This window comes from Zootoca vivipara, chromosome 3 (genome assembly GCF_965207765.1).
Source record: "Zootoca vivipara chromosome 3, rZooViv2.hap1.1, whole genome shotgun sequence".
Taxonomy (NCBI): Eukaryota; Metazoa; Chordata; class Lepidosauria; order Squamata; family Lacertidae; genus Zootoca; species Zootoca vivipara.
In genome coordinates this window covers 16,756,942-16,774,408 of record NC_142586.1, presented here as the reverse complement: position 1 = coordinate 16,774,408, position 17,467 = coordinate 16,756,942, and positions in this window count along the sequence as shown.

Sequence of the window (17,467 nt, the reverse complement as noted above, 5' to 3'; positions counted from 1 at the left end):
GTGCGCACACACGGCAGCCTGCATGGTCGCTGTGCAAGAGGCAGCCCGTACGGATGGCGAGAGAGAGCTGCAGCCTGTACAGACACCGCACGAGTGGTGCCCATACTGACTGTGTGAGCCCTCGGCCACTCTACAGCTGGGGGGAGGCAGGGGCCATCTTGCCACCCCCCCCCCAGAATGGCACCCGGGGCCCGGCCCCTCCTCCCCCTACTTCCTACGCCCCTGACTGTATTATGCACATGTTTCTGAAGAAAACTGGAGTACAGATTTCATGTATGAATGTTTCATGCAGTCCTCCTGGAGCTGTATCGCCCAGCAGTACCCTGCCATTTTTCTGCATATGTTAAAAGATCCCAACTTTTCTTGCCCTGGTGTTCTAATTTCCCCTCAGTCCTGTGAGTATGTTTGCTGTTCCTTAGATATCTTGATTTTTAAGGAGATTATTTAGAGACCCCCAGGGTCTGATGCTCTGTCTTGCCATGCCCATCAGATTCTCTTTCAGGTGTGGGGAGTAGACAGAGTGTGTCTTTCTGGTACTCCCTGGCTTAGGTTTCTTGATATAAAAATCACCTTCAGGCATGACCCCGAACTATAAAACTTAACATGTTATTTGTTTGTTTTAATAAAGTCTGTATACATATGTACAAAGCACTGCTATGAGCAGTTTAGTTGGGCAGCAAGCAATTTTCATTGGGACCAGAAAAAAACTTATATGTGTCCTAAGTGAAACTTGTGAAAAACCTTTGGTGGCTATTAACAGTTAAAAATAGCAGCAGTACAATGTGATGTGTTTAGCTTCATGTCTAGTTTAGTTCTACATTAAGTTCTGGGCTAGTGTAGAAAGAGGCAGTAGAGAACCAAAGCATTTTTACTCAGAACTAAGTCCCACTGAATTCAATAGGAATTACTCTATGGTATGTTCCTGATCATTCTCACAATTTCTGTTGTTGTTGTTGTTGTTGTTGTTGTTGTTGTTGTTGTTGTTGTTGTTGTTGTTGTTGTTATATCCCAGCTTTTCCCCTGAGAAGGACTCGAGGCAGCTTATTTCAATCCATTAATATGTTGAAGGTTTTGCACATTATCCCTTCCCTCACACCTTTTTCTTCTTTACAACAATCCTGTGAGTTACGTGAATGTCAGGCTACAGAGGATCCAACCCCTCATGGCAGGACACCAGGAATGGATAAGACAAGGAGAAGTTCTTACCAACTGCTTTTTATTCAGTATTCACAGAGAGCAGCTTGGAAATGCAGCCTCTGGGATTAATGGCGTTGCCCCGAGTGAATCTCCACCCCCTCCCTCTCTCCCATTATGCGTCATCACTACGGGTGCTGAGAAGTGCCCTCTGCCTCTGAGCTCTTTGCTCTACTACTATCAAGGCTCGCCGGGTTCTGGGATGCTTTCTAAGGACACTGTGTCCACCAGCCATCGCCCCTCTGGTTAGTCTTCTTCTTCTTCTTCTTCTTCTTCTTCTTCTTCTTCTTCTTCTTCTTCTTCTTCTTCTTCTTCTTCTTCTTCTTCTTCTTCTCCTCCTCCTCCTCCTCCTCCTCCTCCTCCTCCTCCTCTCCCATTATTTCCAGCTTTCCCCCTCATCTGCCTCTGAGCTGTGACCTCCCTCAAAGCCCTGTTGTAATTCTGAACTGTCTTCTTCTTCTCTGGAAGGGTCAGGATGGGGAGGCAGTCTCCACCATTCTTCCTCTGCCCAGTCCCTGACAGTAAGGTTGTGATTCACTCAAGGTGACAGATGTATATGACGTATATGTGTCTGGCGAGATCAAACATGGGAGAAGCTTCCTGTTGTAGACTAGAATGTCCCTCTTATCATCCGAGAAATGTTGGCGGCCGAACCCCACATTTTCCTTACACCGACTGAAAAGCTGCTTGCAAGTCTAAGGCAAGCAGGCTGTTCCTTTGACTCGTGGGCAAAGAGGAATATAAATGTGCCTGTGATAGGCATGCCAAAGGTGTGGTTCTCCTACAAGACACAAATGGGTGACTCACCAGCAGTTTACTGCAATGCCTTTCTCTTCAGGTCTGGTGCTAAACAGGCTACCATTCTCCAATCATTGCTGTGTGGAGGGACCTGTTGATATCTGAACAGTCCCATTGAAGTTCAGGGGAGTTGATCTTTAGCGCTTAGTGAAATATTACACTGTTCACTGGAATGGCCGCTGAAAGGCTGGAGTGCAGAATCCTTGAGGAACGTCTCTTGACTAGATGGACGGCTGGAGCGAGGGCATGCACTCCAGTGGAGATATGTATCAGAAACTGGAACAAGCTAACACCACAGTGCTCCTCCCAAAGGGGGAAAGAGACTGACAAAATAAATATACTGTAAAACTGTAGATCAGCTAAAGAGTACATAGTAATCTGCTTTATAAATAATTGCTGTGTTCTCAGAGGTTCCAAGGCTCTCTTTTCAGCAAGGGCTGCTGCCTGGGATTTCTCTCGGGAGCCATCTCTACTACTGCCGAGTCTTCATGGCTGGGTCACATCTGCTGCTGTTGTACTGGCTGCCATCTCCTCGTCTTTCCAATGGTTCCGACGTGTGCTCTGTGCAGCAAGACGGGCTTTGGCAGAAGGAGAGATGACATGACTTCATAGGTCTCGTTACATCCCTAACCTTCTGTGTTTTCTCCTCGTTGCTTTGTTTTCAGGGACTCTCCCCAATGAGAGAACCCCACAAACATGTCATAACAATGATGATGACTAACAATGGTATTTCTTTCTTTCTTTTTTAGCTTCACATTTTTATGGCCCCTGCCCTGAAAAGAACTCTCTAGGCAGATGCCTATGAACTCTACTAAAAACAAAGATGGAAAAGAAATGTCTGTCGAGTCCAGTAATTATTGAAGCACTTACACTGGTTAACAGTTGCTTTCCTGGTTTGTCGTGTTGGACTGTGGGTATCCCAGGCAGTGCCTTCCAGAGGTTGATGGACTCCAACTCCCATCAGTCCCAGGCAGCATGGACATGGATCAGGGGTCATAGCATCATAGAACTGTAGAGCAGGAAGGGACCCCAAGGGTCATCTAGTCCAACTTCCTTCAATGCAGGAATCTCAATTAAGGATCCATGACAGATGGCCAGATAATAGGAGTTGTTGTAGAGGAATAGCTGAAGACGACCAAGGTTTAAAGTGTTGAATCATCATCAACATCAACAACAACATAATTTCTTATTTATATGCTGCCCATCTGACTGAGTTGCCCCAGCTACTCTGGGTAAAAACACAGTGCAGCAGCAAACACTAAAAACTTCCCTGAACAGGGCTGCCTTCAGGTGTGTTTTACAAATCACATAGCTGTTTATCTGTTTGACCTCTGATGGGAGGGAGGTCCATGGGGCGGGTGTGACTACCAAATAGACCTCTGCTTCCCTTGTAGCCTCAGTTCTCACAATGAGAAGCTGTTTAGGGCTTTAAAGGTCAGCACCAACACTTTGAATTGTGCTCAGAAAAGCACTGGGAGCCAATGTAGTTATTTAGGACCAGCGTTATATGGTCCTGGTGGCTAGTCACCAGTCTAGCTGCTGCATTCTGGGTTAGCTGCAGTTTCTGAGTCACCTTCAGTTGTAGTTTCCGAGTCACATAGAGTGCATTGCAGTAGTCCAAGTGGGACACAAGAGGAGACTTGGTTTAGAAAGCTGCCCCACGTAGCCACAAAACTCATTGGGTAATGTTGGGAAGATCATTACTTTATCTCCTGTCCTAACCTTCCTGTGCTGTGAAGAAATAAAGGTGGAAAAAATGGGTAAAGGTAAGGTAAAGGTAAAGGACCCCTGAACGGTTAAGTCCAGTCAAACTTGGCTATGGGGTGCGGCGCTCATCCCACTTTCAGGCTGAGGGAGCTGGCATTTGTCTGCAGACAGCTTTCCAGGTCATGTGGCCAGCATGACTAAACCACTTCTGGCACAACGGAACACCATGATGGAAGCCAGAGTGCACGGAAACGCCGTTTACCTTCCCACTACAGCGCCACCTATTTATCTACTCGCGCTGGTATGCTTTTGAACTGCTAGGTTGGCAGGAGCTGGAACAGAGCAAAGGAGCTCACAGCTACATGCGGATTCGATCTGCTGACCTTGTGATTGGCAAGCCCAACAGGCTTGGTGGCTTAGACCACAGCGCCACCTGCATTGCTTGGGGAAATGGGTATTTCCCCTTTAGCTCCTGTAGGAAAGATGGAAAATACTAAACAAACAAACAAACAAACAAACATTTTTCCTGGAGGGCTGGCATGGTCTGTGAGCAAGTTCTGTTGCCACAGCTGCTATTTCCTCTCACATCTCATTTGCCATTCAGCTGCCAACTTGAAGGCCAGTGGGATATCTCTGCTTAGATCAGATTTGGCCACTGGGTCTCCACTTACTGACCTTTGATAGTCATGTTCAATATTTCACTTCTCATAGTTTCAACATTTTCTAGAAGCATGACTCGGTAAAGCATTGTCTACCCTTTTGTTTCAACTTTTTTTTTTCAAAAGAGCAAAAACTAAGTAGGTTTGAAAAACCACATGAAAGAATAAAGAATAGCCTCCTATTCCCCTACCTTGAAAGGCATGGCTGAGCATTTTGATAAGTCTCCACACAGTCAAGGGGTGAGGAGCAACTTTTTTATGGAGATGGTGTAGAGATGGTCAAACACACTTTCATGAATTGAACCGAATATGAAAGGAAGTTAGTGTCTGTTGATTTAACCTGCCTCCCAGTGACCCTAATCCAGATGTAATGTCCCCTCCTTCTGTGCCCCGCAGCTGCAAAGGAAGTTCTCATGGGCATTTACTGGACAAAAAGAGCTCATTTGGCATGTAGTAAAGTCCCCACCCCCTGCAGAAGGCTCAAAGGAGAACTTGGCAAACCAAAATGTGCTAATCAATGCACATTTTGATTTGTTGATATTATTAACATAGATGGCTGTTGTTGCAGGATACAAATCTGGGGAAGTGATACAATGTGAATCCGAAGGACCAAACGCAAACCTGATACGTTGCCAGCAGATCTGAGGAGGGGAACCGTCCACGCTAAAATTTCAAAATGAACTTTTTGAGCCAAGCCATTAATAATCGGTGTCTAATCTTCAATGAATATTTCTCCCCCTCCTCACTTTGAAACCTGGCCCTTTGCAATAACTTTTGTAAAAGAATATGTGGGATGGGACAGGAGAGAAGGCAGAGAAGAAGCAGCCCAGCTGATGTTGGAGAGGAACCAAGACCAGATGGAAGGTTGTTTTCATCTCTCTGTCCCCATAGATTTATGGCAAACTAAAATATTGTGGAGTGCAGGGTGGACTGTCCACAACACAGGCGAGGTAATCAGATTAACATTGCAGGATACTGTGTCACATTCACAAGGATGATGTCATTCAATAATTTTCTCCAAAATGGATTTGTTTAGGGGCACTTCTCCCAATGTGGCATGTTGCTTTCCCTAATAATTACTCAACAGCATTGGGTGTTGATGTCCAACCAGTTCTCTGGTAATTTAGCAGGTAGGTCTCCGCCAGTGTATAAATAAATTCCATCCACAGCTACTTTCATTAGTATCTTATGTTTCAGTGTGATCTCTTGTCCTGAGCGAACCTGGTGTGTGTGTGTGTGTGTGTGTGTGTGTGTGTGTGTGTGTGTGTGTGTGTTGCATCCTGCAGACAAAGCCACAAGACGAAATTCAGAGTGTTAAAATAGCAGGGACCTTTTGTACCTTATATTCCCGCATGTAGTTAGACATCATAAACCAGTTTCCTAAAGCTTGCCTATAAAACTGCTGGCCTTAGTATCTCATGACAAAGGGGGCAATTTCTTGGTGCAAAGAAAGCCTTGCCTTTGATTAATGTTAAGTGCTGTGCCTTTTGGGCGGTCTTGTATTATTATATATTATATAGAGAGTAAATATATGCTATATACCTTCTTTAAATTATTGTCCTCCTGGGTTTACATTGTTTCCCTAGGCCAACTGGCAATCAATCAGGTTTGTAGGGCCTCACACCGCTCCTTTTGTGTGTTTTCCAGCTGACTCTGGTTCTGTGTGGTTTTGGTTTAGCCTCCTCTCCCTACCTATAAATACAAAATAGCTTTACTTGGAAATCTTCCAAGGAGCAATGACCTTCTGTTCTGGGAGTTCATAGACTATTTGAATTTGAAAGGTACTAGTAGATTATCTAGTCCAATTGCCCACCCTAAGGCAGGATGCTTCATGCCTAAAACATCCCAGGTAATTGCCTGTTCTACATCTTCCCTTAAACTCTCTAAGAATGGATATTCTGTAGCCACTTTGGCATCCTGTTCAACAACAACAAAAACAACAATAACAATGTGTTCCATCATTTCTTCTGGAATCCTCCGTGTCTAGGGTACCCCACCATTTTCTTTTTTTATATAACGTTCATTTATCACGTTTATTTCCTGCTCTTCTATGTCATTTGTGGCCAAGATTGTGTCCTCCAGCTATTGCTATACTACAGTTTCCATCTTCCCTGATTGGATGGTTGAGAGTGCCACTTTAGGGCTTCCCATAGACTGCTGGTTGGCCACTGTGAGAACAGGATTCTGGACTAGATAGGTCTTTGGCCTGATCTTGTATGGCTCTTTTGTTAGCCTTTTTAGAATAAGTCATGTGGGAATTAGATAAAGACTCACGGAGAAGCCTGCGCAGTTGGCCTGAGATGGTTTACTCCTAATAAAGACACGTTGGCGGCCAGAAATCATTTCCCTCAAGATCATTCGCTGGTCTATTATAATTGTTCTGCTATCTATTATTTGCTCAGCTATCTGCCCTGATACAGAGGCCAGTGTGCGATTCCCTGGCTCATCCTCCCACTTTTTACATTACCAACCCAGGCTGTGAGCCAGTTCAAGTATTAGTCACCCCACATGGAGTCTATTAAAAATGCTTGTGTATTTGTTTTGGGTATACCATATGAGTCAGCCCAATTGTGTGGGAACATTTTCACGCCAGCACTAGCTGTCACCCGGGACATGTGCTGTGGCGCCACTGAAACGGAGATTTTCCATGGTGCTCGATAGATTTGTATGTGGCAAAGACCAATCCGACCATGTCCAGTAATGGGAGAGCTTGAGCAGGGTTGCATTTGTAACAACCAGCCCATGGAGTGATTCAAATTTTAATTGGTCCAGCCTTTGCACCTCCAGCTTGGATGGTCTTGGAAAAAATGCCAAGTCGGTGGGTGGGATGGGCAAATCATTCTATTTTCAGTCTGTGCCACTTCTGCACATGTTCAGCCATGAATCCATTTTGCCCTGTTTCCACATCAATCTGCATAAGAAAGTTCCACATGACAATTAAATAGATATCTGCACATACTTTCTCTCAGAATATGCTTCAAAAGCTGTTCAATATTGTTTCTCCCTTTTAGTTCTTTTAATGGATGTTGAGCCATCATTCTGCCAAAACATTCAGGAAGTGTGTGTTGTGTTGTGTTGTGTTGTGTTGTGTTGTGTTCTGGTGCCAGAACCCACAGGGAAATTGGCAAGACTGTGGGACCATGGACAGCTCTGACCTGAAGATGGGCACTCCTTCATTCCATAGCCTCCCTCCTGGTGAGTTCCTAGCACTCCCATACTGGTGATGTGGGATGAGAGGCACCTAGTTCTTAAGGCTCAGGGAAAGGTGTCTATGGTAGCTCAGGCTCTGCCACTGTGGGCACTGTTGGTCTGGGAGATTGCTCTGGTTCTTGTCCAACCTCCTCAGGGGTCAAAGCTCTGATACCTGATCCTCTGGATCCCTTGACTCTTTTGTCCAGATCACAGGGGTTCATAACACCATAAATCCCAGTGGGTAACTGAATTTCAGTTATTGGACTGTCCTGGAAGATGGAAAATATGTCAGTTTGTCCTGGAAGTGTGCTAAGATCAAATTCCCGAAGCATCCCTAAGGATCTATGAACCTTTGACAGTTTGGGAGCAGAACAAGCTTGATCATATGGAGGAAACTCGCATGTCAGAATGATGACTTAGAATGGAATCATGAAGGGTGAGGGTGAGGCAACCCATCTTGGAACCTGGAATGTCTTCAAGGCAGAGCCTGATAGAGTCCTCCATGAATTTGACTAATCCTCTGTCAGAGCCACCCAACAATAATTTATCACTTGTTTTAGCTCATATATGAGAACCTTGTATTGCAAAAATGGGGTTGGGTCTGCGGTCTCATTCCTGGCTTATTAATTAGGAGACATATTGTCACATCAGCACCAGCGTTTGTGAGAAGAAATAATAATAATAATAATAATAATAATAATAATAATAATAATAATAATAATAATATATGAATATGTTATAAAAAACATACTGCCTCTTTAAAAAATTGTTCAATAAAAGCAATGAGCAGAAACACCATCTCTGCTAAATAGTCTGCAACCACCTCAGAGGTTTATGAAACTGAATAGGAATATTTCCAACAAGGCCAGTAAACTTTGTATTTTTTCCTCTTACTTTGGTTTTTCTGCCCTCCCTTAGTAGTCCTAATGTTAAAAGAATGTTCAACTGTAGCTAGTATTTTTCAATCAAACACCATGATTTTTTCAGTGTGCTCTGTATTCTTATAAGTCTTTGATTTTTTTTTCTGAGGTACGTAATTTTAGAACTGTCTTGGCTCTGCATTGGCCTCAAGTTTTATCTATGAAGTAGTCCTACAATTGTTCCTCTTTTGAATAATAGCATGACATTGGTTTGGAGCTGTTCTGCTTTTCTTGGTTTCTTACTTTGAATTTCTACTGACCACTGTACAGAAGGGTCTGGAAAACTGAGAGCAGACCATAGCAAAAAATTGTGGTGAAACCTTCTACTATATTTAGGCAGGCAGGAGTCATGAAAAGGCAGCAAATGTAGTAATTTATAATTTAACTTCATTTATTTATTTCTGTTCCATGCCAGTTTCACATTTACTCATTCACCATAAGTCCATTCTGTCCCATTTTTGAGGATTTTTTAAAAAGGGAAAACTTTTTTAAAAAGTTTGTATTTCCCACACACCGTGCCCCTAAAATATGCATTTTTGTATATATTCGTTTTATACATATGTCCCAACAAAATATGGATTTCTCTGCAAATTTTTTGAACTGAAATTGCATTGAAAAATGTGAGGAAATGTTGGAAATGTAAAAATCAAGAAGGAACCTTTTACCACATGTGGTGGACTTGTCCCAAAGTAAGGGACTTCTGGGAAAAGATTTATAATGAATTGAAAAAAAGTGTTGAAAAACACATTTGCTAAGAAACCAGAAGCCTTCTTACTTGGAATAGTTAGAGATGAATTACCGAGGAAAGATGTTATTTTTTTTCTGTATGCCACAACAGCAGCAAGAATTTTAATAGCCAAGAATTGGAAGAATGAAGAATTACCAACAGTGGATGTTGTCTGGGGCAAAGACGGCACGACTCGAGGCAGGTTGAACTCAATGGGAAGGCGACCAAGAGCAGAGCTTGAGGGCTTCCTTTTATTGAAAGCTCAGGATGACAGTTAATCATTACAACGACAGTGTAACTTCTAGCCAATTACAGCAGTGCAGTCCCATACAAGGTGATGTTTCCTGTAACGTCACACCCAGTCACTCCCTAAGACATCCTCCATAGCCCACGTGTTGTTTTGCCATGCCCTCTGTCCATGCTCCAAGCACATGTCACTCTGTAAACACCCCCTCCTAGTTCCCATTGTGTTACCCTCCTTGGCTTGACCCATCTGGTTTGTCCTGATTCATCCAGTTCCATCCAGATCCTCCTAGATCCTTCTAGCTCTGTTGTGACCTGTTGCCCTGCTGACCTGAGCCTCTGACCTGTCCTTCTTCACGTGTTTCCCATTCTGACATTAGCCGGCTTGCCGTGCTAATGCCCACACTCTCGCAGATCGGTGTGGCTTGCCAGCACCAGATCTCAGTCATTCCCACACATGCAAGCACAATTTCCTCGTGTAATCCCCACATCTCCCCTTTTTTTGTTTTTTAAATATGAGTCTGAAATATGAAATAGATGAGTGAGTGAGTGAGGGGTCAGTAAACTTTTGACATGTGCAAAACAATCTTGGAACAGAGGCAACTGTCAGCTGTCACCGCTTGTACGGGTTAACCTGTCAACTCCTGAAACTCTTTCCTTTTAAATAATACCTTATAAACCTTATAACAAATATTATAAAACTTTGCATAAACTCTTGTATAAATAACACAAATGAAACATTGCAACAATGTCCATGAAAATAGCAAAAGTAGTCAGTCTCTCGGAATGCGAGGGTATAACAGCTTAAGTTCGTTCCTTCAAGAAAGATAAACTGCACCCCTCAACGGAGGAGAAATTTTAAACTTTAAACTTGTGGTCAGTCTTTGTCCTTTACTGCGACTTGGTATGCTCATGTTCACACACTCTTGCGGAGTTGATAGTGAGGCATGAGAATACAGCCAAAAGCAAGCGGACACGATCACGGTCCCTCTGTGGATCCTGTATCTGAAGCCTTGCTAAGTCCGGCAATGAGTTAGATTAGTCCAGAATGCTGGGCACCGGATTGGGCACTGGGTTCTGCTGTCTCTGGCACTGAAGCTGAATCCCTTTCCACCAAGCCATCTCTCCACAGTCTCACACTTCGAGCCAGATCCCAGATAGGTTTACCTGTAGAAGGCAGAAGGGGGACGGGTCCTTGCCAGAGAGAGAATTAAGTAAAGCCCTGTGTCTAACCAAGGGCTGGAGATTTCTCACTGCTATTAATAAATTTAAAAATATGAATAAATATTCAATGTAATAATAATTTGTGTTTAGCCATAATAATTTGCCAGGGTAGTTTCCCCTTTCTTTTTTATATTTGTGAAGAGAAACTTTTGAAAAAACAGTAGTTGCAAAATTAATGCATTTAAACCAAAAACAAGAAACTAGGCCAATTTAGGGTTTAAGATTGAGAAATCTGTAGCTAAGAACAGATCACCCAGTGCTAAAAGAGAAAGAATTAAATCCTGAAGGAAAAAACACTAGTTACAATATTACTGGAATTCCTGTAGAAAAATAACTTCGAGTCAGAGCTTGGGCAATCTGAAAAGAACAAATCCTGTAAAGAGCAATCAAAAGTAACTAGAGAGCAGAGTTAAGACTCTCATGCTCACACCTGTGAATGAGGAATAGAATATACAAAACCTAGAAAATCAGTCAGTTACAATATTTGACACCAGATGTACTGAAAAATATGATACTTGCAGGAATACTCTGTTGTGAGAAATAATAACAAAATCTAAACCTATTAATACTTGAATAAGGCAACCTATGCATTTGAAAAGGAATAAAAATAAACTAATGTGTAGCCAAGAAAGTCAACCCTACGAAGAAGTGCTAAAGGGAAGACAATGCAAACTGAAGAAAGAAATAGCAACACACTAAATCTAAGCCTATTAATGAGTACAGGGTTATTTATTCTGACAAAAAGCTCAAAAGATTACAGGAAAATCTATTATTTAATCCAAAAATCTGACATTTAAGAGAAAGGTAAAATCTAAACACTATCATAGAAAGGATCCCAATAAATTACACAAAAGAGAAATTGAAACAGAAATCTCCCGCCTTTCTGAAGGCCCAAAATGTTAGGAGGATACATTTAAAGAAAAGTGTGCAAAGAATGCTAAAATGAAGAAAAATCCTAAGAACTATGTTACAAGCTGTTTGGTTAAGCTGCATCCTTACTTCCAGAAAATAAGGAAGAAATGAATGCTATCAAGATGGGATAGCAGTCAACATAGAAAATAAGCATCTAGTGACCCAGCCTTGCTCTATGAAGCTGTGCTTGGGCAGAAATATATCAATTAGCAAGATGAAACCTTTATAAAAAATGAAATGCACACAGCAAGACTTGGACTTGTTTCCAGACTTGGAGTAATGTGAGCACCTTACAAATATATGAGGTGAGTGTGTGAATCTCAGTTTCACAAACTAGTAACTAACCAGGAACAGATAATGTTGCCTTTCATAAGATACAGTGTTACCAGAAGAAAATAAAGAAAAATGCTGACAAACTGAAGAGAAAAGTCTAGACTCCAGAACTAGAAAATTCCAAATGCTAGCACAGTTTTTAGACTAAGTTTTCTCCCAATGAAAACCCTTTTTAAAACCTGTGCCATGAATTGCTGGCATATCTTAGGAAATGGTGGTCTGTAACGTTTGCCAATCCCAAAGGCTTAATGGAATGCTGTTTGAACGATAGTGTTGGCAAAATCAAGGAGATTCAGTGACGCACAGAATATTTCTGAGAGGATGTTGCTAAAATCCTCCTGACTCCAGACTCCTGAAGCCAACCCAGAGTTTAGCTCCAGCCGGAGCTTGCAAGTTCCCAGCTCTGTGTTTGCTAAAAGCCCTGAATGAGGGAGAAATGCAATTCTGCATTGAGTACTTAACAATGAGCTGGTAAAAGGCTCTGGGAAATAGGTGGCAATGAGAGACACCCTCCCGCTGCAAGTCAGATTCCCAGAACGTGAAGGTAGCGGCCACGATCCCTGACGGGAGTGGGGTTGCCAGGAGGAGCAGGAGAAGCAGCAGAAGCAGCAGCTGCAGCGCCTGCCCCTGTCCCTGCCTGATGCCACGTCCAGCAGAAGCACCCAAGAGCCGGCGCTCAGCGGCACTTGCTGGCGTTGCGCGCTTGGCACAGCCGGCCTGAATTTGCCCCACTTGGAATTGGCTGGGCGTGGGGTGTGCGCGCTTTGACGGGCAGAGGAGCTGCTGCGATCTGGAGCCGGCAGCACTCCCTCTGGCCGCTCTGAGGAGCGCACGTCTGAGGAGGAGGGGAAAGAGGAGGAAGAGGAGGAAGCAGTGAAGCGGCAGCAACTCTGCCTCCAACCCCTCTCTGATCAAGGTTCCTTTCATAAACCTTAATCTGACAGCTTCTTCTACCGCCTTGTTGGGGGGCAGCAAAGAAGCGACAGACGGATTCACTTCCGGAAGCCTTGTTGCCTTAGGGGCTGATGTCGGGGGGATTAAAACCTCCCCCTGGAGCTGAGGAATATCGGGTGGAGATGGTCCCTTGATACTTGATCCTGATGATCCTAATGAAATCTCCACCTTTTCTATTGCTTCCCTGCGTCTTTGCCACAGCAACACAGTCACTATGAGTACCCGAAGCGTGGACATTTTGTCCCGATTCTCTCCCAATATTTAGAGAACCCGCCTCTAGGTACCAGGGCATAAACTTCTGATATCCTCTGATAAATTCCCTAGCGCTCCTATGCTAGAACCTGCCTGACCGAAAGTTTACAAACCTTCTGCAGTTCTTCTGAGTGGCCTCTCCTTTGAACTGCTTCTAATGAACCCATACTCACGGGGAGCGCGCTGCGCTGAGGTACCTAGACTTGTCCAGTCTCTTATGAGCATGGGGTGAATCGCATCACGTCCGGCGTCACCAGATGTTGTCTGGGGCAAAGACGGCACGACTCGAGGCAGGTTGAACTCAATGGGAAGGCGACCAAGAGCAGAGCTTGAGGGCTTCCTTTTATTGAAAGCTCAGGATGACAGTTAATCATTACAACGACAGTGTAACTTCTAGCCAATTACAGCAGTGCAGTCCCATACAAGGTGATGTTTCCTGTAACGTCACACCCAGTCACTCCCTAAGACATCCTCCATAGCCCACGTGTTGTTTTGCCATGCCCTCTGTCCATGCTCCAAGCACATGTCACTCTGTAAACACCCCCTCCTAGTTCCCATTGTGTTACCCTCCTTGGCTTGACCCATCTGGTTTGTCCTGATTCATCCAGTTCCATCCAGATCCTCCTAGATCCTTCTAGCTCTGTTGTGACCTGTTGCCCTGCTGACCTGAGCCTCTGACCTGTCCTTCTTCACGTGTTTCCCATTCTGACATTAGCCGGCTTGCCGTGCTAATGCCCACACTCTCGCAGATCGGTGTGGCTTGCCAGCACTAGATCTCAGTCATTCCCACACATGCAAGCACAATTTCCTCGTGTAATCCCCACAGTGGATGAATGGCAGAAGAAGAAGATAGAATACATGGAACTGGCGGAGCTAACCGGGAGGCTCTGGGATTAGAGAGAAGAAGCGGTGGAAGAAGAGTGGAATAAATTTAAAGTTTATTTAAAGAATAAGCATATTATTGGATAGAATTAATTGAAGTGAAGGAGGTACAGAGAGGTTGTAGAAATATAAAATGCAGAGGAGTAAATATATTTAGATGTAGATATAAGTTTGGAAAAGGATTTGAAATATATGTTAAGTTACAATAATATAATATAAAAAAGGCTTAGTTAAAATGGAAAATAAGTTTAAGGTCAAGATGTAGAAATTACTAAAGATGATTTACAATGTAATGCAGTTGGAGGAGGAATAAGGAAGTCAACAGTGTTAGATTTGAACTAAGATATAGAAAGTTGGAATTTTATTTTTGTGTTTTTTGTATTTTGTATTTTTGTATTTTGTATGTTTTTCTTTTTCTGTGCTATAAAATCAATAAATATATTATTTAAAAAATGTGAGGAAATTTATAATCCAGTTGATAGCTGCGTTTCCATCTGCATATAAGTTTAAGGATGGCAGATTTGGCCAGTTTGCTTTAAAATGCAGTCTGAATGAATTTATTATCCATCCCTACTGCCAGGTAGGTATGGAGACACTTTGGGGATTTCCTGCCTCAGGCATTCAAAATAACTTGGTCTTGTGAGTTGTCAGAGGGAGGAGAAGCATCATTTTTGCTCTACCTCAGGTAGCAAAATGTTTTGGGCTGGCCCTGATACTTGTGCCCTTGCAGTTTTTTTAGTGCACTTACTCTGGCTATAATGGATTGCAGTGATTCAAGATGGCAGCAACAATAGCTGAGGCATTCAAGGAAGCTTTGTTATGCCATGTTACTTGGGAATTTTTCCTATATGTATCGTTCATAAGAGCTTCTGTGATATCTCTTTGGACCTCTTATCTGAAATTAGCATTATGCGGCCGCAGGGCATATGTAATGTATGAAATCAGGCCAAGGTGCTTACCATCATGAAGGCCAACATAGCTAATTATTCTCAAATATGATCATCAATCGTCCTAAAGAGAGGAAGCTAGGGAAGAGGAGAACAGAATAACCTGCTATTGATGTAATCTTAAATATCAGGAAAGATCCTAGAGTGATTATGGGGCAATTTCCGGCCTCATGTTGAAATATCGCCAGTTTTCAGGTCAAGTGCAAGGCAAATGGATGAGCGGGATTGGCAGTTAGCAAAAAGAGAACATACTCTGTTTCTTATAAAAGACCCCAGGGAGATACTTCATTTAATCTATGCATCTCTCATGTAATTGGCCCTACATTTTCTACTGCATTCATTATAAGCTATATTAATGGTCAATCTTTACAAAAATAGCTGAAAATGTATCCCCTCCAACAATGCCCTTTAAAAAATATCTTAAGAGTATCCAAAAGAAAGGTCGCTAGAAGACACTGAAAATAGACAATGACAAACTTGTATGGAGGGTATTACTCTGATATTTACTGTGAAGCTCTTAAGATCACTTTGGGGCAAAAACATGAAGAATCCTTCCAGAATGCCCACTGGTGATACATAATGGGGCTTTCCTCTAGTTCCTCCCTCCATGTGCCCACCACACCTCACCTAGATTTACTTTGGTTGACCAGGAGAAGCCCAAAAAATGGAAGTGGGGGTGGGGCACTGCATTGTTCCCTCTGACAAGCTGAAGAGTGAGACACTGGGTTGTGAATTTCAATTTGATGAAATGTTAGGGTGAAAAACTTTAAAAGAAATTTTAAAATACAGAACTATGATTAAACAACTCAATTGTCACAAGGAACCAGGTAATCTCATAAAGAGCAGTCAATTCAATCTCCCCACCTGCTTTTCTCAAAAAAAGGCTCTGTAACTGAAAGACGTCAGTCAAAAGCCCAGGGCTTGCAAGAAACATGCAGATTTCCATTTACCGAATGTTCGTAGATCTTCAAACCTAAGGCAGAAATGGTCATGGACTATAGGAATCGTAGTCCAAAACATTTGGAGGGTGCAAGGTTGAGAAAGGATGTTCTAAGGCAGCCATCCCCAAACTCAGCCCTCCAGCGGTTTGGGGACTACAACTCCCATCATCCCTAGCTAACAGGACCAGTGGTCAGGGATGATAGGAACTGTAGTTCCAAAACAGCTGGAGGGCCGAGTTTGGGATGCCTCTTCTAAGGTATCCCTGGTCCCTCTCAGCATTCATCTACCTTGCATCTCCTGTGTAGGTCCTCGGTGACATCAGAACAACTAAAATAATTGCTGTGCTTCCATAGTTCCACGGTGACCATATAGCTGTTGCTGTTGGGGAAAAATACACTCTTAAGTCCTCCACTGTGATAACTGTAGAATCACTATTAAATATGTTGATAGAACAATTTGGGGAGGGAGGTGTTGAAGGAGAACTGTATTTTAAATCATGGATTTACACACACACACACAGAGGAGAGAGAGAGAGAGAGAGAGAGAGAGAGAGAGAGAGAGAGAGAGAGAGAGAGAGAGAGAGAGAGAGAGAGGTGTTCATCAACATATGATTTATGAGATTGGCTTGAGAGCCTCCTTGTTAATATTGTAGCCTCAAATATGCTTTCAAAGCGGTGTTAGAAAAATCAACCAATAAAAGGCATCTATAGCTCTCATAAGGGAGAAGGGGAATATAAAGGTTAGTGCAGCTAATCATCACTTTTTATTGCTGAACTTATTTCAGAGGAGGGATAAGGCTCTAACCTTAACAATGCAGCAGATTCCATAAAAGAAGTCTCTCCAGCTAATACCCTAGTAGCATTCCAAAAAAGATATGCCTTTTGGTTATTGTTATTTGATAGCCAACAGCTAGTCCAACAATATCAAAGCAAATGTTTCGCTCAGATCAAAAATCATGTTATCAGAACAGGAGAGAAAAGATAGTGAATTTATCGCAAGCCCAGAAAAACAGAACTTTGCCAATAAGAGTTAAGGGCATGTGATGAAGCAAAGACAATAGTGCTTCAGAACAGGATCTCATCAGTCTTTGTTCTACTGAAAATATGAAAAATATTGTGTTACCTATCAGTTCCTGAAAACTGATGTTCTGCATTAAGATTGCTAGATTTAAAGGCTCCAAGCGTTTAAAAACTCTGCATTGAAGAGGAATCAATCTGGTTAACTATAAATTATAAATCTATTTACTATTTAATTATAGTTTTTATATGTGACATTAAAACTCTTTGCAACAGAGACTCTGTATGTTGGCTTTAGCTGCTACAATTTAAATAGCCAGAACTAATTCATTTTAAAAGTGGCTTGCATTTGCAGAATTGCTCTCAAAAAAGGACATCACATACAGGCTTCTGTGGGATGATGTGTGTCACGGCTGGGTCATAGGCAGGTCAGAACAGAGACTCAGAAACTCAAAGTAAAGTCAACTTTTTAATTCAAGAAAATGGCACACAAGCATTTCAGTGTGAATTTCTCAAAATAGACACAATTTTGTATGCCATTTGCCTATTATATGCATTTTTGCAA